This window comes from Anastrepha ludens, chromosome 5 (assembly GCF_028408465.1).
Source record: "Anastrepha ludens isolate Willacy chromosome 5, idAnaLude1.1, whole genome shotgun sequence".
In the NCBI taxonomy this organism is placed as follows: domain Eukaryota; kingdom Metazoa; phylum Arthropoda; class Insecta; order Diptera; family Tephritidae; genus Anastrepha; species Anastrepha ludens.
The window spans coordinates 8,863,714-8,891,301 of NC_071501.1; the positions used below are offsets into that span (position 1 = coordinate 8,863,714).

The 27,588-nt window shown below is 34.8% G+C and overlaps 1 protein-coding gene across 4 annotated transcripts in view; it reads right to left on the bottom strand.

Annotated features, from left to right (window-relative positions):
* The window catches only part of LOC128864965 (uncharacterized), a 331,205-nt gene extending 321,770 nt beyond the window's left edge, over positions 1–9,435 (bottom strand). For all 4 annotated transcript variants that reach the window (XR_008454730.1, XR_008454729.1, XM_054104783.1 and 1 more), the window contains exon 1: positions 9,410–9,435. The gene's annotated coding sequence lies outside the window, so the exon portion shown is untranslated. The remainder of the gene's footprint in view (positions 1–9,409) is intronic.
* Positions 9,436–27,588: the final 18,153 nt, after the last annotated feature.

Genomic DNA, 27,588 nt, shown 5'->3' on the forward strand with positions numbered 1-27,588 from the left:
AAACTGTATTTTCTGAACTGGTGACCACTGTAGCCTAAAAACTGCTCAGTAGATTTCAATAAAATTTATACTGCTTCGATTTCTTTCAAACAATTCAATGTCGGGGTTTTTTATCAAAAATCTGAAAAATATTTCGTGAGGCCCCCATATTATAAGTTTTGAAGAAAAAAGCTTAGATCAGGCACAAGATTATTTATTAATGAAACTAATTTCTATCGTCCGATTGATTTTTAAATGAATCTCCAAGGACTTTTGATGATCACCGCAAGGGACTTCTGGAGAAACGGGCTCCATAAAAGCAGCCATAACTTTTCCAATTATACATTTTTTTTTGAAATTTTGCTAAAGTCGAGTGGAAACATAATGTATTAATGCTATGTTTTTAATTTTGTAAAATAAAGCAATTAACTAACAAAAAACAATTATTGAAAATCATGATTTTTTCAGGCCTCTGACTACCCCTAACCCCTTATGATCGTTTTTGAGGTTTTTCAGATCAGTTGTTCCTAGTTATTCTAAATTTTTTTATGAAACAAAAGTGTGAGATCTAGTTAAAATTTTTTTTATTAGAGACATGCAAATATTGTACATTCCTTTTTCAGACACCCTGTACACTGTGATATTATATCACAACTTTTTAAAAATCCTTTAAAAATATTTATATTAAAAATGTGATGGCAACCCTACTCGAAAAAAATTTCGTATTTGCACTTGTAAACCTTACCTTATAATTATTTACGCATATTTTTCTATTTTATTTTTCAATTTCTATTTTTAAATAACTAAAATAAGTGGAAATAAGTGGTAATCTTTTACGCATATACCGAGGGCAAACCAAATAATTTTTTAATATCGTCTGTTTATTATCCCCATATATTTATACACACGAGAATATCGTTATATTGTATTCTAGTTTATAAAATATTAAGAAAATTTTAATTTCATGCTAAAAATTTGTGGGCAACTCTTGAAATTGAAGTTTTAGTAGGTCGAGCCAAGGAGCACCAAAAGATTTGGTGGCTTCTCAAGCCTCAGGCTAAAAAGTCCATTGTATTTAGAGCTCTGAAAAGCGGGTAGATAGTCAAGGAAGAGAGCAGAAAAGTATCAGAGAAAGAGATAGGAAAGAATAGAGACAGAGATAAAAGTAGTTAGTCCTGTGAGAATTTTCCAGATTCTTTGGCAAATCTGTAAATATCGTCCAGTTTTAGAGAACGAATATTACCCATTCTCACGACATCGTAACCCAAAACTCGTAGCCGTACTCTAGCAAAGGCAGAACACTCACACAGAAAGTGCTCAGTGATATCCGCGTCCTCCTAGCACGACAGGCACATTGGGTCCTCAATGATTCCAATGGTGGTCATATGCTGACCCCATGGATTGTGTCCTGTCATAATACCGACCATCAACCGAAAGTCTTTCCTTCCAAGTTTTAGTAGAAATTTTGACAGTTTTCTGTTCGGACTTGTCACAAAACACTTTGCAGTTCTGCAGCGTTCTAGACCGGACCATCGCTCTTTATGTAGATTGCCTACATAATCGCTGATTCAATTAATGAGTCCTGCGGAACTGATTCCGCTCTGGCCCTTGTGCGGTTGGCCAATTCATTGGCATTTTCGTGTCCTTGAACACCGGAGTGTTCTGGAACGCATATAAGTACAAGCCTGTTCTGTCTTGCGACAGAATTAAGCTTCTTTTTACATTCTTGAACAAACTATAAGGTTTGATTTGCGTTCTTCACAGCCTTCAGTGCAGCCTGACTGTAACTGAAAATTCCAATCTGTTTACCGCTCCATCTCTTCTCGATTACCCATTCGGCTACTTGCAGGCTGGCAAAAATTTCCGTTTGGAAAACAGTTGCCATTTGCCTCATAGCATAGTGATACTTATTACTATCGTTTAAGTACCATCCTGTACAATGATATTTCAGGGCTAAAATGTTCTATGAAATATTTCACTTCATATTCATATTGCGATATTTTATTTACACAACAAGGTTGGCTGGAATTCTATTGCACTTTTGTATCAGGTAACAAGAAGTAGAATTCTTACAATACTGCCGCAGATTTCTCTATACGGCTTGGAGCTCGACCCAAAACGAATTCAAAGGGTCGACTGTTAGGTTATGGCTTTCAAGAATTAAGGAAGTTTTCTACTCATGGCACTGGTCCCATGCATTTTTTCGCCAGCTGGCCATACGAGTCTTCCACCACCTTTCCACTCGAACTCATTTGAAAATAATTAAATTAATTTATTGGCAATATTTATAGACTATATTTAGTGTGACGTATGTATGTATATTAAGCGCACCACCATACCCTATTAACCGAATATTCCTCAACTTTTTTGATTATTAAATATTTTTTAAACAAATAACTATAATTTCCCTCGCATCTTCTTGCTCTCGCCTCTTAATTAAAACCTTTGACAACTACATGGAACAATCTCATCAATTTGAGCACTCCAACAGCTTGAGGGTCTTCGGAAAAAGTTTACAAAACAAATATTTTCTTTTTAATTAGAAACTCAATCAAAGCTGCACTATGCTGGGTGTAACCAACTACATGCAAAAACATCCATACATACACACACACATACATGCATATTAACTCCTGCAAGTATTTTGAGTGACTTCACTTCAATTAAGCTTAGCCAACGTCACAGAACGGCGAGGAGTTCCGCATGTAAGTATGAAGGTATGTATGTATGTATGTATGTCTAAAATAGGTAGAATACCACTCTATGGTTGCGCGTTTTAATCAGTGAAGCGCATCACCACCACCTATCAACGTTGGCGCGCGCAACACAACAACACATCCAATTATGAAAACATCCAAAGTGTATGGACAGATGCCTTTTCGGCTGCCCCTCGCCTAATTCCCACTTTAGTAAGAAGCACAAGAAGTCTTCAACAGTTCACCTTTGTGTGAGCTCATCAATTTGTTACACTCTTCATCACATCTCGTTGGTTGTTCATCAAAAACTTTTGTTCTCAATAACAACAATAACACCACCAGCAACGGAAAAAGTTCAAATGGCTTTTATCCTGCCCTACCGCATGGGCATCTGCGCAATTACCCCGCTTCCTGCACTGTCTGCATTAGCGCTTTTCTTACCCATCATTCTATTATTACGTGTATTGTTATTTACCATTGCTCCAACTCACTTGCGCCACATTGGCTATCATCACCACTCAGTGGCTTTCCTGCTTGCTTTAGTGCTCCTTTCAACACACTTTTGCTGGCGCTTTTCTTTATTTTATTTTAATTATTCATCGAAGCATTCACTGGCTGTGAAAATTTTGTTTTTTTATGTAATTAATTCAATCGCTTGAACGCGTCGTCACAGGCGCTGTGTGATGCTTCATAACTTTGCTTGCCTGAATTTTCATAGCTTTCGAAACACTTGTGCGTAAAAGTATTTGGCACTTTGACATTCTTTATCGAAACGTTCTATCCGATCATTTAATTTTCGAACTTTAAATATTTCGTTGGAAATTTAAGAAGTGATGCAGTAGTTCGTGTGTTCGAGGAGCAAGCGATAAATATTTTCTAAATTAAATTCTTGAAGTGGTGAGGGAAAAAAAGGAAGGGTTGCATAAGTGAAGGGGGCAAGTGACAGGTACGAAAAAGAAGAATAAAAAGTAATTAATAAAACGAATAAAGAATTAATAAAAAGTATTGCATATCGCAAAGAGATCTGGCTAACTATTTGCTATCTTAGTTGCTGCAGATTTTTACGTAGATTTTATGCAGATTTTCCTGTTTTACGTTCAGCAGACTTTTACATTGATTTTATACAGATTTTACCTGAGAAGACCCCCAATAAAATTTTCTGAAGAATCATTTTCTAGAACATTTTAATTCTCTAGCGACCCTTCGAATGCATTGTTTTTCAAGTTTCTTCAAAAAGTGTCAAAACGATGCTATTCTGAATGAGATAACGGGTTAAAATATTCCACGAAAATATTCCTCATGCAATTCTATTTTATACATCTAAACTAAGTATTTCGCTCAGAAAAGTATTTTAACCATTTTTCTACATTTTCGAAAAGCGCTAAAGTTGATAATTTAAACGGTAAGTAAGAATTTGGGACTTCCTATATATGGTCTTAATACTGTCATAGTGAGTTGGAATCATTTCGACCTCAAAATAGTTTTTGTATAATACTTTTTCACTACACCTTAGTACTACTGCCTTTAACCAATCCTCAGTTTCGTCTCAATATCAATAACGCTTTTTAGTAGCCACATCTGCCTTGACGTGGCTCAGGGCAGGCTCGAATCACTGGGAATTGTTGACTAGAAATTCTATTCCTCCTCAGAGGAACAAATTATAATACTAAAAGGTTGCTGACTGCATACGAGTATTTAATAGAGCGTATGGAGTACTTTAGCTATCGTGCAAAAGAAGCTTTCAGCTTACATATCCTAAACTTGTACACAGCTGCGTTAGAGACGGTAGGAGTTGCTTCTTTAACAGACCTGTGTGAGGTACTGAGCTCTGCTGCATTTTCACTAGGCTATCTCGCAGTTTCCCCTAAAGGAAGGTGAGTATTTTGCTCGCTATCGGGTGCGTTAGATTGCATAATTTTGTTAGTGAATTCGTGCAGGAGCACTATTTGTGGTGCTCTTTCAGAAACTGTCGTGGCTTGATTCTGAGATCATTACTACACTGAAGTAGGGCAACATGAGTGATAATTTCTTCTCGCGTTTTCTTCTTGGGTTTTCGGAAGCCACTTCGTATTTGGATATATCGACTTCATAAATGCTGGAAATGGATATGGAAAATTAAAGAGACCAAGCAGATCGAATACAACGAAATGGTGAGCTCTTCTGATAATTAGAAATTCAAAGACTAGTTTCTCTTCATTTATTTGTTTGTAAGCAACTCCTGAAGTTTAACCTGCGATATCCTTAGACGTGTTCACTGGACTTTATCCTCTTAATTTCTGTTTCGTTACATCGGTACTAAATAGTATTAAATTCGACAGCCTCCTAAGCGCCTAATTGGCGCGTACACTTCTGTTAGGTGTTTAGTCAAGCTCCACAAAAGCCGAATGACAAATGATGAATTTTTATGAGACGCTCAAGCCATGAAAAATGCACTCGGAGGTTCGCCATTGCCTGCGAGGGGCGACCGCTATTAGAAAAAAATCGTTTTCTATCATTTTAGTGCTCCATGCACGAAGATTCAGACCTACGCATTTCCAAATAGCAGTCACACACCAATCCATCCGGCTATGGTGGCCTCCAGATAGTTATCGCAAAAAGTTCGTGACTTCAATCGAGAGTTGAGGTTAGCCTAAGAAGCTTCCTAGAGCAACTTTGATCCTCTCGAAGAGCTTCGTGACCTTACCAGTCGGAGTTTTTCCAAAGCTCGCTGAATTAAGGCATATGCCTTCTTTCCCTCAGATGGCAACCACAGGTGGCCAAGAGAGCTCGAATCCTCGCTTTGTACGCAGAAACCACACCCCGTGTTTAACCAGCTCATGTGCCTTCACCATCAGTCGCCTATCATGAGCAGGTACTAAAATGAATTAGATGCTTAAGTATTCAGATGCCACCGAAAGGGAAGTTAGACCTTTCAGAATCCACCAACAATGCACCTAGAGACCTAATTGCCTTTTGGCTGTCCTAATAGATATTTGTCTTCTTGACCTTTCGGTTGTCCTAATAGATATTTATCTTCTTCAAAGCGAGGGTTAAGCAGCCAAACAACAGCCCCTTTGATAGTAGATACCTCCACTTGGGAATACACTACAGGAGTCTGGTGTCCTAAGCCTAAGCTTAATAGTGAGTTCCTCGCAAAAGTCTCCTCTACCAATCGTACGGTTGAGCTTCGCGTCCAGTTATCCGAGAGCAGGTTCACTGAGTCTGGACTTCAAATACGCGCCGTTAATTCCTCTTTGAAGAGCAAGGGAATAAAGATGGTTCCACTTGAACCCTGCGTGAGTATACACTGATCAATTGTCGTGGGCATGAACTAGAGTACTCGTATCTCAAGTAAAACCTCACCTTTATTGCAGCAATTTTGCATTGCGATAGCGCGGACTTCAGGCCTTATTGGACACCTCTACTCCTTCATGGAGAGTGGAAATCACCGCATATCCTAGAGCAAGGTTAATAGTGACCTAAAGCGTCTCACTGATTCCAATACGGGCAGCCTTTTTGACCCTCTCCAGCTCCACTTCTGGCATGAGTAACAAAGTATAGAGTTCGAATTGGATGAAATCGTACTAATTCTGAAGCAGAAATTTATTTGACCACTTCACTGCTTCACTCTGGAGAGACATACATATACCTAAATACCTATAAAGATACTCAAATACCATAGAACTCTGTTGTGTATAACCGAAACCACATTGAAAAATGGTAATGACCAAGCAAACGGTCAAACCAGACATGTTGTGGCCAGCAGTTCAGAATCGAAGAGGCAAATGAGACGAGAGGAAATATTAAATTTATGGCACACGAATGGATTTACATACACACATACACATATAGGTTCGTTATAAAGCCTTTAATCGTACATATCTACCCATAACAAGACTGATATGTGCATACATACACCCAAATGCAAACCCATTGACGAGTACCACAACACTGAGTAGTGAAGATGTGGATATCACTGCTCACTCGTATGCCTGCCGGGAATGTTATTTTGGAATGAAGATGGTGGCATTAATAATAATGTTGCGACTAATGTGACTACCAATACAAGCGCATACACTATACCGTTCTCGCACACATTTACATACACACGTACGTATAATTTCAGCCATGCTCACATGTGAATCTATATATGTGTACGTGTGTGTGTATAGCTCAATTTGATTGCGAATGTGTTTAAACGCTTTTATGGTTTGACAGTGTTAATGTTTATGCTGTCGCTCTTAGCGTAAGTGCCATTCAATGTCCAGCGGCTGCATGCCCAAGAGCAATTGTGTAAATATTCGTGTGATTATGTGCATCTGCCAATGTATGCGTGTGTGTATGCTAGAGTGGCGCATCAGTTCATCAGTAGAAGGTGTGGAATGCAGTAAAATGCTTTAAAAAGTTCAAAGAAAAAAAAAACGAATGAGGAATTCATCACTAAACATTTTATTTAAAGTGAGGTAGGGGGAGTGCAAAGGGATGTATTGTGTGCCGGTTGCAGTGTGACTATTTCAGGTGAAGCGCTGCTATCTGCCAATTACTGATTTCAGTAACATTTCGTTCGCCAGGGCCATATAAAATCAGCTTGGAAGTAGTTCAAAAAAGGTTACAATGACACACAAGAGGCGCAAGGAGGATGCAAATGACACTGCTAATTAAAAGTAGATAGTTAAGCTCAGTTGAGAACAGTGTTTAGAGCCAAAAGCTCTGTGTAACACCCTTCTTGCTTCATCACTTTGTCTTGGCCTCTTTGGTTTTATAAAGAAAACGGCTAATAAAGTAGCAAATTACATGAGAAATATTATCAACGCTGCTTCTAACCTCAAAATGTTTTCTAGGACATGGAAAGTAGTTGAAATCATAGAGATTCCAGAACCAAATAAAAATGCTACAATGGCATCATCATATCTACCTATCACCCTCTTAGCGACCATATCAGTAATCTTCGAAAAACTTTTATTTGACCGCATAGAGCATATTGTGACAAGTATGAAACTGGTACACCATCACCATTTTGGATTCAGACGAATCCACTCAACTATCCGGCATAAAATTAATGACAACTTGAACAAAAATCAAGCTTCCATGTCAGCTTATCTGGACGTAGCTTAACCTTTATATAAAATATGGGGGAATTTGACGAAAGCTTCTGCTTCGAGGCCCTTTACTATGAGAAGTGAACAAGGAAAAAAGAAAAAAATGGCACCTTGCTTTGCTGCCCAACTCAAAATCGTGGCTACCTAATGACTATTATCTCGTACGAAAGAGTTGCTCTCAAGACAGACATTTCTATGTCAAATATAATGACGCCTGCTCCAACATCCAAGCAATGACCGCAGGCATACGATAAGGCAGTAATATTGGGACCGGCGTTGTAACTTTTGTATACAGCCGACTAACTCACACCGAAGTATGTCAGTTCTACGTAACCGAAACGACCTGGATTTATATCCGGCCAAAGACTGTCACTGCAGCAGCATTCCCGGTTTATGTATGGGGAATTTTTATGCTGCTACAACAACAACAACACCGAAGTCGGAAACAACATTTTTATTTATTTATAAATATTTTTTTTTCCTTTAGCTCTTATTGGAATGACAATAATCTGCTACTGCCATGGTCCTAATGGTGTCCACTAAAGCCACAAAATTAGCCAAACAAAACCTAAAAAACGAGCTAAATAAAGGGCGATCAGATTGGAGGTACTTTTCCCAATAGGGTTTTTTGATAGATTCGCCATGACACCGGCCAAACTTAATACATCATTTTTTTCAATTGACAATTCAACATAGAAAGGTTTACGCTTCATCAACGTTTACAAAACGTACAATTCTGATATGAAAATCGACGCTCTGTGAAAAGTGTTCATCGCCCACTCAGGCCAATTTATGGTGTGCAGCGATGAGCCCCATTTTTAGCTTAGTGGTTACGTCCATAAGCAAAATGAAGCAAAATTGCCGCAATTGTACTGAAGAGCAACCCATACAAATTTGCAGCCTATACATCTATTGAAAATAACCGTTTGGTGCGGCCTATGGGCAGAAAAATCATCGGTTTAAAGCCACATATTTGGGAAGTTTTAACATTTTTAATTACATAGCCTAGGATTAGATTGTGACGTAGACAACGCATCTCATTGTTTTGCTCCTCTTTCAACTCTGAATAAATCAGACGCTTTGCTTTGTAAGAGCTCTCCGGAAGAGGTCTCAGCGAGACCTAGCTAATTTTTTCGGTATTCCTTGCATTCATAGCAGGAAACCTATAAAGTGGGCATGCAGGTTGATTTTATACTCACGAAACTTTTCAAAACTTTGGCCAACTTGAAAACATTGATCGACCTTCCACTCCTAAAAGCCTAATATTTCTTCAGCGTACCCATTCATTCTCTGCTGTAGAAGGTTGTGAAAATTGTATGCGCTGTACCTAATAACGGAGGATATATGCAAGATATGCCGACTATGAAGGCCCTTTAGAGTGTCTCACACCCTATCAAAGACAGAGAATCGTTCGAAGTAAATCATAAAACTTAGTGCTAATTGTATGAATTTCAAGAAAGTAGTTTCACTCAACATAAGTTTGTTCGTGAATCTGAGTGATCGGCCTGTTGTTTTGAGATAATTCCGCGTCTTTATCAGATAATTAGAATATTATATGATTTTTTAAACTATTAAATGCTTTTATGGTTTCTTTCACTCATTTTATTTCGACTTTTCTCTAATGCTAAAAGTAATTATTTCCGTTCGTTCACTTACCTAAGAATCATCATTGATGTTGTCATCTGTAAATAAAGAAGAATATTACGTTAAAATATGTTTGCCGGGTTTTTGGATAATCAGAATAATAAAATTTATGAATGGTGTTCAATAACTAAAAACTATCAACTCTATTTTGAGTTTTTACAAAGAAAATTCACAAAAAAAAAACAAACATTACGAAAATGCGTACAACACCACTTTAAGTGAAAAATTAACGAGAACGAGAGAGTGTAGTGGGAAGTTTTTTTTTATATGTCACCTGATTTTAATGACTACAGACTGTTTATAGAATAGAAGGTGAACAGCAATTTATGGGCCAGTTCCCTTATTAAACTCAATATTGTACAATAGATCTATTTTAGTCGCAGTGCACAGTAGTCTAATAATAATATTCAACTCAAAATAGAGCTTGGTTGTATTGAACGTATGTCGTTTTTTTCTGCCTGCAGTCGGCCAAAGCGTCTCAATCTTCTCCACTCTATAGCCTGCCATTCGGAAAGAAAGTGTGCTGGAGTCTGCACAGACTGGTTGCACGACGAGAGTCACGGGACAATATCCCAATCCTATGTAGATGACTGCGTAATCTGCAATAGGCTACGAGAATATCCGTGAGCATTCTCATTTTATCTTTGGGGAGAGTTATGAGTTTTTAAACCTCCTTTGGTTGTAACCTCTCAGTAAGTGTTTCGCCTGACGTAGCTCAATATTCTCGTACCACCTAACGTCTCTTAGCCTTAACTCTGCACGCCTAAGCTTCTTCTTGGTGGTGTGTTGTCCCATAGCAAGGAAGAGCTCGAGTCCTATTGGCAACGAGGCCACAATCTCTCTACACAATGCGTCTGCTATTTCGTTCCCAATTATACTCCTGTGTACTGCGACCCAAATTAACCGGATGTGGTTACTATTCTGTTTCTCGATACACTCAAGGACCAGTGAGGGCTTATCCTCACAGAATGACTTGAGTACCACCAGACTTTCGCTAAAAATTACAGATCGCACACACCTCCGCTTGAAAGTTGCTTGGAAAACTACCTTTCGACACAGAATACTTGGTTCTGAGACAAGATATTCCTGAATCTATGCCTGCTGGTGTCACCGAGCCATCTGCATACCAGTGCAGGGTACACTCTTGGAGTTTCGTTTCAAGTGCAGGTGTAGTAAAATCCACAAAGCTTAATTACCTTTCGAATTATTTACCCTAGCGCTTTTCGAAAAAGTGGAAAAATCAGCTAAACTACTTATCAGAGCGAAATACTTGGTTTAGACATACAAACTAGAATTGTATGGGGAATACTTTTGCAGAATATTTTAACTCCTTAGCTGCATAAAAATGGCGTCGTTTTGACACTTGTTTGAAGAAACTTGAAAAATAATGCTTTTGTGAGGTCGCTAGAGGGTTAAAATATTCTAAAAAATGAGTGTTGGGCAAGTTTCACTAGGGCTTTTCTCAGACATAAGGTGCATAAAATCAACGTAAAAGTCTACAGCAACTAAATTAGCGAGAAGTTCTTCAGTGCCCTTAAGATATGCAACTCTTTTTTGTCTCTCTCTCCTAGGCATTTACGTTGCGAATGCACAAAGTTGTTACTGTGCCGGTGTCGGTAATTTCATTTTCTAGTGCCTTAGAAGGTTTTTACTTGCTCTCAACGACTTCTGCAGCTACTTGAAAGCTATTTTCGTAAATTTTTTTTTAACTATAACTTAACTCAAATGCGTGATTTCATTAACTGATGTTAATTTTTCAATAGGAATATATTTTTGCGAGGATACTTTTTAATTATTTTTTTTATGTATTTTCGAAGTTATTTAATAGAAATAAAATTATAAAAAAAAAATATTAATTCAAAACGCTAGACGACCCACCCTGTATACTTTTTTATACATTTTTTATTTTAACAAATCGACGACATATGCAAAACATATGCAAATTTGTCGCGCGCGCATGCGCCCAACCACATTTTGACTTTGCCCAGCGTTGGCGGTCACTGCGGCGGCAGTCACTTCCCACGCCTTTCGTATAATCACTTTTCTATCTTCGACTGATCGATATAAACAGAAAAAGTTACTGTAAAAAACAGTAAAAAAATGTATTTAATTAAAATAGTAAATAAATAAAAGCGCATAAATTAGCAAAATAAATTTATACCAGCAAAATGCCAATAAAAAAAATATGTTGCAGAAACTAATGATTAGTAAATTAAGTTAAATTTCTTGTCAATTAATTTTGCGGCTGCATAAAAAATTGTGGTTTGTTCATTTGCTACTACAATTGTTGTTGCCATTGTTGCGCTTGACGTTTTATGACACCACCGCTATTACAGCTATTGTTGTTGCTGCTGCTGCTGTTGGCTTTGGGGCATTGCTGGCATGGCGGCAGTAGTCGTTTCGTGCCCGCCAACGCGCGCTCAAGTGCAATATCGAGTTTCACTTAAGCGACGAAGCGAAGCCAAACTAATCAACAGCACCCACACACAAGCAAACAAACACACACACACATAGAAAGATGTACATATAAATACACATAGACATATGTACTTATACAATGCAACAGCTCATACATACATTCGCACATAAAGCCGCAAGATACCCTCGCTCAGCATAACCCCAATGATGCAATGGCGTTTACAATTAAAAGTAAAAATGTTGTAATTTTAATAGTTTTACGAGCTAAGTTTTTTACAATTTTATGTATTTTTACAGCAAGTTTCCATTGTTTTGTACATAAAATGTTTCCGCACCTCAAAGCGCGCGCGACTTTGCGACTCCTCCACAGCAACAGCATCAGAAGTAGCAGTCGCCACAGCAGCATTAAGGTTGCAACAGCGTCATTGTTGCTACTCACTTCTTTGTGCTCATTTTTTATACTATGTGCTGTTATTATTATCGTTTTCGGTTTTTGCAAAACAAAAAAAAATTACTTTGTCCGCTCAAGGCGCAACTGCAGTGCCCCTGAGCCAAATTTATTGCTAAAAAATACAATTTTTTTCTCCAAATTATTATCTATTACTTTTGTTTTTGTTTTGGCCGCAGTCTGAATTTCGATTTTAGCGCCGCGTGAAGGCGTTAAACTTGCGCTTTGATGCCAAGGCAGAATTTTTGAAGTGATTCGATTAAATTTTCAATGTTTGAATTTTGCGAGTAATGAGTAAAGTATAAGAAACTTGGAAGGAAAAACACGCGTTTCGAACGGGCGTCAATGCAAAAAACAAAAACAAAAAAAAAAAGCGCATGATTTATGGCGATAATCAACTGTGTTTTTATGCTTAATTTTTTTTTATGAAAATTATTGTTCTTTTTTGTTATAAATATATCTTGACTACAACGATGGAATTTTTAGGCGATGGAAATTTTGCTTTTATTTTGTTACAAGAATAAATTTGTTTGAATAAAATTATATGTTGCAGTATTTGCTTTAAAAACTTGGTACAAAAAAATTTTAATACTCTTAAACATTCGAAAAGGTCATTAAAATAATGGATTTAAATGCCACATACCGTATTTTTTATAGAAAACATTATTTTCTGTTTTTGACGAGACTTAAAGAGTTGAAAAATTATTAATTCTTAAGCTTTTTAAATTAACAAAAATCGTTAACCTAAATTAAATTCGTTAAATGTTTAGTTTGTTACCTACATTGTTATGATGCATTTAACTTTTTTTATTATTCAAATAAAAATCATGTCATGAAAATTACGGGGCAAGCCAATATTTTGACATCTTATTTACTTTCTAAATATACTTTCAGTTTCTTTTAGGTGGCAACTCTATTCAAAAATTGTTCTTATGAAACTTTGATAGAAATACTCTTTATAAGTTGCCAATATTTTCACATTTTATTAACTTTCTAAATTTACTGAAAATTAGGTGGAAACCCTGTTCAAATATTTGTCTTATAAAAGTATGTCAGAAATACTTTTCATATGTTACCAATATTTTCACATTGTATTTACTTTCTAAATATGTATATTGAAATTGTACTGGCAACTCTATCCAAAAATTGTTCTCATAAAAGCTTGCTAAAAATACTTCTTATAAGTTACCAATATTTTCACATTTTATTTACTTGCTAAATATACTGACATTTAGGTGGCAACTCTATCCAAAAATTTTTCATATATAAGTTTGCTAAAAATACTTTTTATTTGTTACCAATATTTTTACATTTTATTCATTTTCTAAATTTACTGAAAATTAGGTGGCAACCCTGTTCAAAAATTTGTCTGATAAAAGTTTGTCAAAAATGCTTTCCTTATGTTACCAATACTTTCACATTTTATTTACTTCCTAAATATACTGACATTTAGGGGGCAACTCTATCCAACAATTTTTCTTATATAAGTTTGCTAAAAATACTTTTTGTTTGTTAGCAATATTTTCACGTTTTATTCACTTCCTAAATATAATGAAAATTACGTGGCAAGCATGTCGAAAAATTCTTTTTATAAAGTTTGTCAATGATACTTTTCATTTGTTACCAATATTTTGACATTATATTTACTTCCTAAATATACGGAAAAATTGGGTGGCAACCCTGTTCAGAAATTTGTCTTATAAAAGTTATACCTAAATAAAATTTTTCTTTTGCATGGGTCTCGAAAATCACTAGCACATCGTCATAAAAAAGCTAAATTAGGAAATGTTACCTGAATAATAGCGTTGACTTCGATAATGAAAGTAAAAGACGAGTCAAATATAATGCCAAGATTACGAATTTCTTTGACTGATACAAGAGTTACATTTGAATCATATGGAGTTGAGGAAAGGGGATGTATGCACTTGGATACTCTCTATGTGGTGGTGGCGTAGAAATTTGGGAAAAATCCTACTGGCGACCCAGTTGTAAACAAATAATTTTCCGAAAAAATTTACTAAATAAGATTGCCATCGAATCGAGATATTTCGGAGAATCGTAATTATGGTACGATTGAGATGTTAATCAGAATACGAGTATAAACTTAGTGTTGCCATAAATTTTGTGATAAATTTTACAAGGCATACGGCGAGAACAAATTCGCAAGAAAAATTCCGTTTTTCCCAAACGTCTAAAATGACGGACTGAAAAATAAGTGGTCGTCCTCGCGTAGTTCGAACCAGTGCAGCCATAAAAGCCGTTCGAGAAAGAACTCGCAGAAATCTCTTAGAAAGCAGAAAATCATGTCCATGTCCAGCTAATATATCGACCAGATCCATGGCAATTCTAATTAGAAATGATCTCCACATGAAGGTCTTTCGTTGCTCAACCGATCATCTTTTGACAACGACTGATGCAAGCAGCTTCATCGGTGGCACGCGGTCAACGGCCATGAAACTATTATTTACACAGATCAAAAAATATTCCCTGTTGAAGAAGTTTTTAATAGGAAAAACAAAAAAAAAATCTATGCTAAAACTTATACCAACACAAAAAATGTTGTTCGAAGGGTTCAGAATAGCTACCATCCAGCCTCTGTAATGGTTTAGTGGGAAGGATACTGTAAAGGCGTTACATATCTTCATTTCAGCGAAAAAGTAGACGAGGAGAATGTCTGGCGTGGTGAAGCAGTTGAGCAACACTCTCTTCAATGGAGAACGTTGGATCTTGAAGCAAGATTCCGCTCCAGCCCAAAAGGCAAAAACAGTGGCTAAAAAACAATATTTCTGGGTTCATAGCTGCAGAAGATTGACCGTCTGGAAGTCTATATCTGTATCCACTGTACTACAGTTTGTGATCACAGAAATTTGTAGAGTCTCAAACCGCCTAATCGTTTGAAGGCTCGTGCAAAAGCAAATGGTGACTATTTCGAATAACAATTAAATATTTTTTTAATATTTGCATAATTAAATAAAACTAACTTCATAAAAAAAAGTATTTTAATTTATACATATCTGTAATGAACCTAACCCAAGTAACAGAAATTATGGCATGACTAAGTACTATAATATGTTGTTGTATCATAGGTGATAGTAACTAACATGACTCCAGTGTGAGACAGCAGATCCCATTTATTCAGATTCCTCTATCATTTTTTTATCCATTTATTTATAGCTATCATTTTATTTGTATAAAAGTAAATTTCGTCCTTACTCTATTTTTCAATTTTTTTTTTTAGAAATAATTCAAAATTCCAAAATATTTCTCTCATTCATGCCTTTATTTATGATTTTTAAAGTATTGTGCTTTAAACTTTCGCTGTTTTATATAACCGCACGATTATCATTTTTGACAAAAGTTTCTGCTACTCTCGCCCTTTGGTTGCGCCACATGTTTTCCACTTTTATTGCTATTGTTATGATTTATTTCTCGGCCTTATTGTAAGTCAATGAGCAAAAAGCTACAATGGCGTTCAAAGGAAGAAAGAAGAGGTGCAAAGCAAAAGAGCAAAGAAAAAGAACTGCCTGCTAAAGAGCAATACCATAAAAATGTGGGGGTGGTAGGTGTGATAGGGCAGAGCGCGGCATGCCATTGTGTGGAACAACTTTTAGCACTTAATCAAATTTATCGATTAGTAGGCAATTGTAGCTACAATATTTTTCTCTTTTTTTGTGCGAATTTTGGCCACAACGGCGCGAGTTGATAAATGTTTTAAAATAAGCACAAATCTTTGTGATATTAATACTCGTACGCACTTAGGTGTGTGTTCATAGGAGTGTGTCTATAGTTGTATGTGTGCATTTTTATTTTTATTTTTTTCAATTTATGCATTCTTGATATGTGCAAATGTAAAATGTAAAAAATAAATATGTAAATAAATGACTTCTTATGACTTTTTTATGATCAGCAGTTTATGAGTATACTTTAAAATATTCTGCATAAAAAGTGTGCGATATTATTTAAAAATTTAATTAACTAAATCCTTGTGGTTTTAACTGTCATATTACTTTATTTATTTTTGAATATTAAAAATGGTCGTTAAATAGTGAATTATTTACATATCTTTATTTTCATATCTGATTTGTTTGGTTGCCATAGCTGCAGTGCTAAGCTTTTCAGCAATCACCTTGATGTGAATTGTTTGATGAATGGCTAAGTTTACGAACAAAATTGTGATTTCAAGACACACGTAGCTCGCCAGTTGGCTATGAATTGACAAAAAGTTAGTTTATGGGGCGAATTTTAGACTGGCGCCATCATTGCTTCTCCTTTCTGCAAAAACGACATTAGGGAAGCCACAACCGTCAACGGCTTGCTCTTCTGATCAATAAACCATTTCCCATGACCAAAACGGAATGGTTTGCATTCTAGCAGGATCTGTTTCCAATAGGCAACTACATACGTGCGCAGCCAGCTATGTGCCGCCACACAGTACGATGGATGTGCTGCATGAATGATTTGAGGTCATGGTTATGTCTCACGAATGTGATGTAAATTGGCAACTAAGATTGTGCGACTGGAGCTCACTAGACATTAGTGAGACTCTTGACTCTTTTGAAGACTGACACCCTCATAGTGAACACAACATTGCTTAAATTCAGCTGAGTCTATGCAGTAGAGTCAGCAGGATTGGGATCTCTGGGAACCGTAACAGCAAGTGAAGTTGAAATAAACTTTTGAATTATGTCATATTCATTACTTCAGCCATACAAGGGTCTGCCAGTTAAAGACAATATGTATTTTGTTAATGCCTCACACACAACTGGTTTTACTTTCTTTTAACTTTGGCCCGCCCTTAACTATTAGAAAGCCCAGTAGTATTAGTTTGCCTTCGGTCTGTTGTATTGATGGTTAATGGGATGTTATTCGTTAATCTACTATTAATTAATTTGAACTTGATTAAACATTTAAAAACAATAAAAGTCGAATTGTTTAATTTGCGTGTTCTTAGAAACTGACCCTGAAAATGTATGGAAAATCTTACAAAACAAAGAAACATGGCACACCTCGCACGAAGACAAAGCTAAATTAGAGTTTAAGTGAAAAAATTGCAGTGAATAGAAGCAATCAAATGCAGTTTTAAACAAATTAGTTTCACTAATGACTACAGATACTGATTTTTTTTATTGCTCTATACATACCTATGTATGCGTGCATGTTTCCAAACCACCGCACGCTCCAGCGATTAAGTGGTTTTCGGAGCAACCGGCCACATGCAAGCATGAAAAAGTAAAATACGGGTATTTGTATAGGCGCGTGCACTTGCATATAGTATTTGGGTAGCGTTGTAGTTTGTGTGAATATCGTTCGTTGTCGAATAAAAAACCTCAGCATTCAATTTACATATCAATACCATTCATTAGTACTTTACTAGCAAGTTATTTATTTATTTATTGTATTTTGCTAAGAATGACCATAATTAAATCGTAATTGATTGCAGTGATTGGCAATGCACTGATTTCTATGGAAATCATAAAAAATAGTTGTAAAACAAAAACAACCCATGGAAACAAATCACAAACTGGTAGCAATTAGAGTTGACTAAATGTGTGCAATAAACCCACGTAAGGAAGTGCAAGTGGACATGAAAATGTTGAAATGCGTGTAGGTGTGGGATAATATATGCATTCACATTAACGTACAGTAAGCGGTCAAGTTATTATCCTCATTTGAGAAAAAAAGTATATTTATATGACATTTAATCTACTGTTAGCCCCATAACAGCGTTTCATCAGTTATACGGATAAATAATAGCTTTACTGAATGTTAACTGCGACTCCGCTTGCAATTATTTTTTATAAAACGTAAATCAACTAGAGCCTACGAGTGTTTTTGGCAAACTTAAGCTTTCCTCTTCTGAGGCAAAATACGTAATTATTCTCGCTTAAAAACTTCATCGCTGCAATTTCGATAAAATTTTACGAAGATGCTGGACAGTAAACTAAATTGTGAATGGGGAAGAGGAAAATTTAGAAATTGTCGTGGTTCAGGGATAGCGGTCGTCCCTCGTCAGGCAACGAGTGTATTTCTGCCATGAAAAAGCTCCTAATTTCCTCCATTTGTGGAACAACATTAAGATGCGTGCTACAAATAGGAGAAGGAGGTCGGCCAAACACCTAACAGAAGTTAATGCGCCAATTATTTATTTTCTTTTTTTATTGCAGTTTGTGTGAAACTCTTATTTCGTTGAATCGAAAGTCATATATATCGGAAGCATGATGGAAAGAATAATAAGATGGCACCTATCGCGGTCCTGTTACTTTGCTCTCAGCGAATTTGACAACGAGTTACGTGATTTTAACATCAGTATGGCCAGATTACCATTTTCGTAATTTGATTTACAATTTTTTTTTTTTTGTTATTTAGTCTCGAAGTTTTAGTTCTTTCTTCATGACATTTTTCTAGCCTGTTCTAATTAAAATGTAATGTTTATAATTTTGTAAAATATAAATTTTTTAGTAATTAGTTAAATAATTCTCTCAGTTTTATTTAGCTTTACTTTTTCTAACATCTGGTGGCATTGCCCGCGATTGCAGGTGTTGTTGGTGTTCTTCTGCTTTCGGCAGTCAAATCTCTCTCTCGCTACTGCAGTGTTGCCCAGCTTTGGATATAAAAACGCACTAAAATGCCCATTTAAAGAAAATAAAACAACAAATTTTTATTGAATTACTTAAAGAACTTTGTATGCGTGACAAATTGTTTTTAGAATGTGCGTTTTTTTTTTAATATATGTGTTATGCTTATGTACAATTTAATTTATGAGTTTTTTTTGTTAAGCTAGACTCATTTGTTAAGGGAATGATTTATTTGCTAAATTTGAGGTTATGTAACTAGATAAGGTACTCTTACTCTGTAAAAAAGTCAGTATGGTTTCGTTAGTATTTTCTGGTATTTTGTGGCTTATTTTTATAATGAATACACCTCTTGATGCCCTATGTCTCACTAATCATTGATGGTCGGTTTACGATTACACCTCTATGGTTTTAATCCGCATTCAGTAAATTCAAACGCTTTTTAAAATGTGTAAAAAGGTTTTCAATATTAAGAAGAGTTGAGAGAGGGACATTTAATATTATTGGATAACCTTAAAAGGAGAAAAAAATTAAATTCACACTTTTAAAATATCAAATTTTATAAGAACCAACTAATTTTCATTAGCACTAAAGTCTTCTTCTTTTTTTAACCTTCTTTTGTATAATAATACAGTCATGCACTCTCTGATGGGCGCAATCTTATTTCTATCATTATTGTATCGGAAGTATATCGAGCTTTTTCGAGTAATCCAAAGAATACTTTTGATTATTTTGACTTTTGACGTGATAACGTCTTATAATTCGATTTAATAGGCTGCACGCACGAAAAAATGTGTCGTTACCTTGCTCATTAGTGTTACCTTGCTCATTAGTGTTACCTTGCTCATATGTCGTTACCTTGCTCATTAGTGTTACCTTGCTCATTGCCGTTACCTTGCTCATTTGTCGTTACCTTGCTCATTGCATTGAATGAACTGCAAGCGAAAGCGCGCAACGGACGACAAAGCAAACAAAGCAAACGAACGGCAACGTTCGACATCTTGCTCTCTCCTACTTAAGTGAGCGTATATATGTATGTATATGCGCATATGTACATATATAAATTCACGTATTTGTATTTGCATATGCTTCTTATTGATTATTATTTATTTGATTTACTTGAAAAATTTAAAATAAAACCAAGTTTGTTAATAATACCTGTTGTTTTAATGTTATTATTATTTTTTGACGTGATAACGTCTTATAATTCTATGTAGTCGGCTGCACGCACCAAAAAATGCGTCGTTACCTTGCTTGAACAGCATATTATGTTATGTTATGATATGTTGGGCTATGTTATGTTGGGTTATGTTATGTTATGTTATGTTATGTTATGTTATGTTATGTTATGTTATGTTATGTTATGTTATGTTATGTTATGTTATGTTATGTTATGTTATGTTATGTTATGTTATGTTATGTTATGTTATGTTATGTTATGTTATGTTATGTTATGTTATGTTATGTTATGTTATGTTATGTTATGTTATGTTATGTTATGTTATGTTATGTTATGTTATGTTATGTTATGTTATGTTATGTTATGTTATGTTATGTTATGTTATGTTATGTTATGTTATGTTATGTTATGTTATGTTGTGTTGTGTTGTGTTATGTTATGTTATGTTATGTTATGTTATGTTATGTTATGTTATGTTATGTTATGTTATGTTATGTTATGCTATGTTATGTTATGTTATGTTATGTTATGTTATGTTATGTTATGTTATGTTATGTTATGTTATGTTATGTTATGTTATGTTATGTTATGTTATGTTATGTTATGTTATGTTATGTTATGTTATGTTATGTTATGTTATGTTATGTTATGTTATGTTATGTTATGTTATGTTATGTTATGTTATGTTATGTTAATGTTACCTCATTCTCTATATCCATACAAAACATCTATCAAACAAATAAAATTAAAATTTTTTTTTGAAAAATGCAACCATTCATCAGTATTTTCTTATGACGTTATCACGTTAAACTATCGTCAGTAAACCGACTTTACAGACAACCTCTTTTTTGTCAGCACATTTTTATGAGTTTTACAAATTATGTATACACAGTGCTAACGTCTTTGAGAAACTAAAGAAAAACTGAAAAATAAAATTGACAATTTCTGTTAAGCAGCTCAAATTGTTCAAAAGCTTGAACATTTCGAACAAATATTTGTGTAGTTGAACAATGCACTAGTTTCGAAAAATATCGAGCTACTCTCACCGCTCGATACCTGGGTATCTGGAGCTATACACAAAATAAATGTTTTCTGTAATTAGCATTTTTTCCATATTTTCCAAAAAAGGAATTAAAAAAATCGAATATTTTTTGTTGGAACCTTTTTGGTTTTTTTTAAATATCGATTTTTTTTACTTCTTTTTAACCCTAATCCCATGTCGATGTGTTGTTCGCGTACGGCGCTTATTTCTGCTATATAACGCCAAAAAAAAAGTAGAAAAAAATTATAAGGTATCTTCTGAGCTTTAATTAAACATATCCGAAGAGATTTTTCTTAAATTTTTTATTTTAATATTTTAATAATACTTAACATAACGCTGGCCTGGTTCAATACATTGGGAATCGAAATTAACACAGACAAAACTATCCAAGTAATATACACAAACAGAAAGTATGATCCACAAATATTGACTATAAATAATTAAGTAAGATACAAAAGCCAAATATTTAGGCATAATAATTAATGCAAACCTGACCTGGAGGGAGCATATACTTCAAAAAAGAAATGAAGTTAAAAACAGATTCAGACAACTCTACTGGCTACTACGAAACGACTCACGACTTTCTCTTGGTAATAAATTGTGAATCTATAAAACTCTTATAACTACGATCTGGAAATATGGCATCGAACTATGGGAAACAGCAAAATGATGCAACGATTACAATCCAAAATCCTAAGGACTATCACAAACGCAGGCTGGTACATAACCAATGACGATATACTATATACCGGGACCTCAAAATTAAATTTTTGGAAGACGTCATTCGAGAATGCAGCATAACTCATACGAGTATTCACAGACTACTAACACACACAAACGAAGATATGCTGAAAATTCACATTCAGAACTGCGAAGAACTCCGACAGCCCTAACAGATACTTCATCACTAAAATAAATATCAACCTGTTCTTCGTTTATGTCATATAATTTTTATATGCGCTATTCCTCTTATGCTGTAAAAAGAAATGTACTTTAAATAATGATTTAATGTTACGCTTATATTTCCATAATTGATATAAAAATTACTAAGTGTCGGAAGCCAACAGATGTAATATATTGAAAAAAAAAAAAATATCATAAACAAACGGTATGATACGTGCACCGTGCAGTAATTTCATACAGAATGCGTGATTTCTCAACGAATTGAGGCACGTACGATATATCGACAGGGAATCAGGTTTATACTCAAAAAACCCGTAAATTTGTTTAATAATAATAATAAAATTTTTTTTTAATTTTTTCATGTTGCGACATTTTCCATTTTTTTAATTATTCTCAAAACTTCAAAAAAAAATTAATTTTAATATATTTTATGAAGTTCTTTTTCAAATTTAGACATTTTGGTTTTTTAATTATACTCAAATATATGTACTCTTTCCTTTTATATAGTCAAAAATTCAAATATTTTGTGGCCGAAATTTTTTAATTTAATTTTTTTCCAATTTCAACATTTAAGACTTTGGTTTTTTTTTTTCAATTATACTCAATCAGAGGTTGGAAATATTTTCTTCTTATTCAGAAAACCAAGTAATTTATTTCGAATTCTGACATTTTAAATTTTTATTAATTATAGTCAAAAATTCGATAGCTTTTTGTTGTGAAAATTTTGTTTTATTATTTTTTTCTAAATTGTGACATTTTTTTAAATTATATTCAAATGGAAAATTGAAACTTTTCCATTTTATGTTTGTAGAGAACCTAATTTTTTTTTTAAATTTTCGACGTTTCTGATGGAGAAAATAAATTTTTTTTTTTTCAAATTACGGAATTTTAGATTTGTATTAATTTTAGTCAAAAATTTGAAATATCTGTTTAAATTTTTTTTTTCAAATTTCAACATTTTTTTTTAAATTTTACTCAAATAAGAGATTGGTATTTTCCCATTTTATGGAGAAAACTAATTTTTTTTTCAAACTTCAACGTTTCCGATTTTTTTAATTTTATTCAAAAATTCAAAACCATTTTGTAATGGAACTTTTTTTTTAGTTTTTTCAAATTTTGATATTTTTTAATTTTTTTTTAACTATGCGCAAATAACAAAGTTTTTACTTTTTATAGAGAAAATACATTTTTTTTTTAAATTTCGAAATTTTCATTTTTATACGATTGATTTATTTATATGACTGATTATACTCAAAAATTCGAAATAATTTATGAAAAAATATAATCGTTTTTTTTTTTTTTTTTTTTTTGAAACAAAATCAAATTTCGATATTGTAGATTTTTTTAATTACAGTTAAAAAAGCGTAAATAAATTACGTAAAAAAATCTATGGAAAAAACTTTATTAAACAAATATATAAAATTTTTTTGGAACACCTTTTCAAATTATGACATCATAGCTTTTTAATAATTATAGTTAAAAATTAATATAATTTATTTTGCGATTTTTTTCAAAAATTTATATTTTAAATGATATTTAATATTTATCAAATGAAAGTGTTGAATGTTTATTTTTAAGGAAAAAATAGCGCCAAACCTGAAATTTGCAAAGAAAAATTATTTATGATAAAAGAAAATATTACTTAAGAGTGTTACGTAAAATGTGGGGCAAAAATGTGATACGTATTTTTTACAGAGAAAAAAAAATTTCAGCATTGAATTTTCGTCTCGAGCCTTGAGAGACAGCTAAAACATAGGCGTAAGTTGCTTTATTATCTCAATAAATTCACAACAAACAACTTTGTTCTTTCTAACGCCTGCAAGTTAATCCATTGCACTGCGCCTTCCTAAAGACTGCGTGCAAGATAAAAATTAAATCATCAAATTTTTTGCCTCCACAAATAGTAAGATATCGTTTGTGCCACAAGTACCACTCTCTACTTGCAATATTTTAGTATAGCGAACGCAAATTACTTCCCCATGTCTCTTTTTTGCAATAAAAGCACATTTTCTGAGTCCATTTCGTATGCTTCATACAAAAATTACAAATCCCAAAAATCTCTGAATTGTCAAGAAATAATCGCGTTATTTTTGGGACTTAAATAGTCTAGTTTATATACGGGTTGGACGAACTCATTCTCAGGATGCCGCGGACCCAGCCTTTCTTGAATTCCGCAAGTCTTCGGATTAGTCAATTCAAACCAAGTGACTGGTGGTTATTCTTACAAAATCTGGTGCAATTCTCATATGTCGCTAAATAAAAATAAGCATATAATAGTAATTAGGTGCTTTGTCCCTATATACCTCGATTACAAAATAATATGCCGCAAATCCCGCTAATAGCAAAACCTCTAAAAAGGACATCTCTAGTACCTATGCGTGTGCGTTCCTATTATTGCCGAGCGCTTTAATCATGTGAAAGAAAATGTGATGGAAACTTTCCTCTATTTTCAGTAACAAATGTGACTTTATAAAAACACGAGAAAACTTTAACTTACACGCTTCAGTTTTACACTGTAAGAGGTCAAAGTTCACTTGACTTCAATTTGCAATATATTTTAAAATACGCAACTCATGCGAGCTCACACGCCAGCCGTCGCGCCTATCGATAACTCTGTGAAATTGCGTGCGCTTGTAAGTTTTTAAATAAATATATGTACATATATTTATATACGCAATATTTTATGTAGTCCCATAAATTAATTCGTGGCCACACGAAAAAAAAATAGTTACATATTTTCCCTGCTCTTATTTACATAGAAGAAGAATGAAAAATCGCTAGGGTGTACGGCATGGGTGAGTACGCCATAATTTATAGCGATGCGTCATGCGTGTATGCGCATACATCTATGTATGTATGTGTTCACTTATGGTTAAACATGTAAGCTGTTTTAATTTAGATTACTTTTTTAAATTATTACCCAGCCCGATAACAGTGCCGCGAGTGTCGCAATCAATATATTTTTGCTAAATCCATATACGAGTATGCATTAATTAGTCATTAGTGTCGAAAGCCTATTATGCATTAATTAGTAGACTTACTAGTCGCTTTAAAAAAAATCGAATAAAAATTGAAATTAAAATAATGGGGATCCGCAGAATTACTTCATACCCTATGACACAATTCCTAGCCGGAACTGAAGACGGTGTGAGGCAGGGCTGCGTCTTATCAACGCGTCTTTTCCTGGTCGTCATTGATGAAATTCTAGCCACTTCAATTGATAATTAGGAAGAACGGGATTACTGTGGGAACCTAATTCAATGGAGCACCTTGAAGATTGTGCACTTGGAAGAGAACCGTCGAAAAAGAACTTAAGGCTGCAGGCAAATCTTTCAAAGAAGTCGAAGTCATCGCGAATGAACGTGATCGTTGGAGCCGTTTTGTAGAGGCCCTATGCTCCATCAGGGAAGACAGGAATTAAGAGATCCTGAAGATTTAGCTTTCACCAACGATATAGGACTGCTTTCAGACATGCAAAGCAAACTCAACGACCTTGTGAGACACTCTAACACTGCTGAACTCAAAGTCAATGTAAAGAAAGAACAAATATTTAGCAAAAAATGCTAATGACGCGTCCTTCAATATTACAGAGAACAGCAGACAAAACGAGGCATCTTGGAAGCCTATTCACGGCAGTTTGAGGATACAAAATTGATGTTTTCTCAAGACTGCAGAAAGCAATAAACATATTTGTTAATCTTCGAATGTCCAAGCAAGTCAGCGTGCAATTCAATCTTCGAAGTTTTAATTCAAATGTTAAGTCTGCACTCCTGCTTGTGAAACATTGTGTCCATCAGCAGAAATCGTTTAAAAGCTACAAATGTTTGGAAACCGCAGCTTGAGATACATCCTGCGCATTTGGTGGCCAAATAATTGAGTATTGAACGCCGACTTACACCGACGATGTCAACAAAAACCACTCACGCAATGAATCAGACAGCGCAAGGGGAAGTGACTCGGCCATACACTACGCAAGGGAGGCACGGAGATCAGCAGGTAAGCACTAGACTACAATCTCCAGGATCAGCGGAATCGAGGCAGACCTAGGGGCTCATGGCGCCGTTTCAGCGAAAGTCAAATGAAAGTTGGGGACAAAAACCTGACGTGGCAACAAGTAAAAGCAAAAGCAGGGAACAGAATGGAGTGGAAAATTTTGCTTTGGCCCTATGATCCGCAACGTAGCTCGGCGGTCTTTTTTGAAAGAAATTTCATACGCTCACAAAAGAGATGTGTGTACAAGCAAAAATGTGTTGAAAAATCATAAAATTAATTTCAAACTGCAAGTAATCACAAACGGCTTAAACTATTGGGATACTACTTTTTTACTATAAAACCCTTGAGACATTAGCTATCACTCCTCAGAAATAAAATTTATCAAATATTTCCTGTTACTTACAAAATTTCCAAAAAAAAAATTATAATTTTTCAAAAAATGAAAAGCTTTCTGTATCTGCTGAATTATTGTGCAGTTATTTTGTGAAGTCATTAAAAAAAAAATAAATAATTGGCGCGTACACTTCTGTTAGGTGTTTGGCCGAGCTCCTTCTCCTATTTGTGGTGAGCGTCTTGATGTTGTTCCACAAATGGAGGGACCTACAGTTTCAAGCCGACTCCGAACGGCAGACATTTTTATGAGGAGCTTTTTCATGGCAGAAATACACTCGGAGGTTTGCCATTGCCTGCCGAGGGGCGACCGCTATTAGAAAAATGTTTTTATTAATTTTGCTTTCACCGAGAAAGTGAAGTCATTAGTATATATTTTACCTTAAAGGTCGAGCAGCGCATGCTGGGTACTTACAAGCAGTTAGTAAAAAGTTTAAATATTTAGGCGTAGTACTTGGCATAAAGGGGGGAAGTACCTTTAGAGGGCCGAAAAAAACCAGTTTTTCGTGATTTATTTTTGGGAAAATGAAAAGAGTGCACATGAAATTAATATGATATATATTTAGGGCAATGCTCCAAGAAGAAAAAAAGCGTATTTAACATTATTATATATAAGCAATTAATTGAGTTATGGCGGTTCACGTAAATCGTGTCGCCGCTGACATCGAATTCGGCGAAAGCGATCCTGACCGCAACTTTCATCTGAAATCATAAAATCAAACATTATTTTACTCAGGAGGGCTTTTATCCTAGATAGACTACAATCTCTAGCAAATTCGAAGATTAACCATTAAAATGAGGCTTCAAAAAAAAAATTGCAAAAATTTTCAAACATTTTTGTGTTAAAAAGTATTTAAAAATTATTTTTTCTTTTCGTCCGTAATCTACCTAGATTAGCTTTTTATGCCCTTTAAAATGAAACCTTGATGAAGAAAATTGTTTCAATACTTTTTCCGTAATCACTTACGCCAATTTGAAAAACATGGTTTCCAGAAAACGCCGTTTAAAGTTCGCGGTCAAGGGAAAAGAAACTTAACGAAGTTGGACGCTAATCAGCACCACCAGGCTCATAGAGCAAACCCTCAGGTTCCTCAAAATATTCGTTTTCGGCGAGTTGTGCCTCCCTACGAGCACTGCGGGCCTCCTTCGTGCAGTCGCTGTGACGTCGGTCTGCGCGCGCCAGTCTAACGTCGTCCATCTGATCGGCGAACATCTTGCACTGATGCCCAATGATGCAGTCCAGAG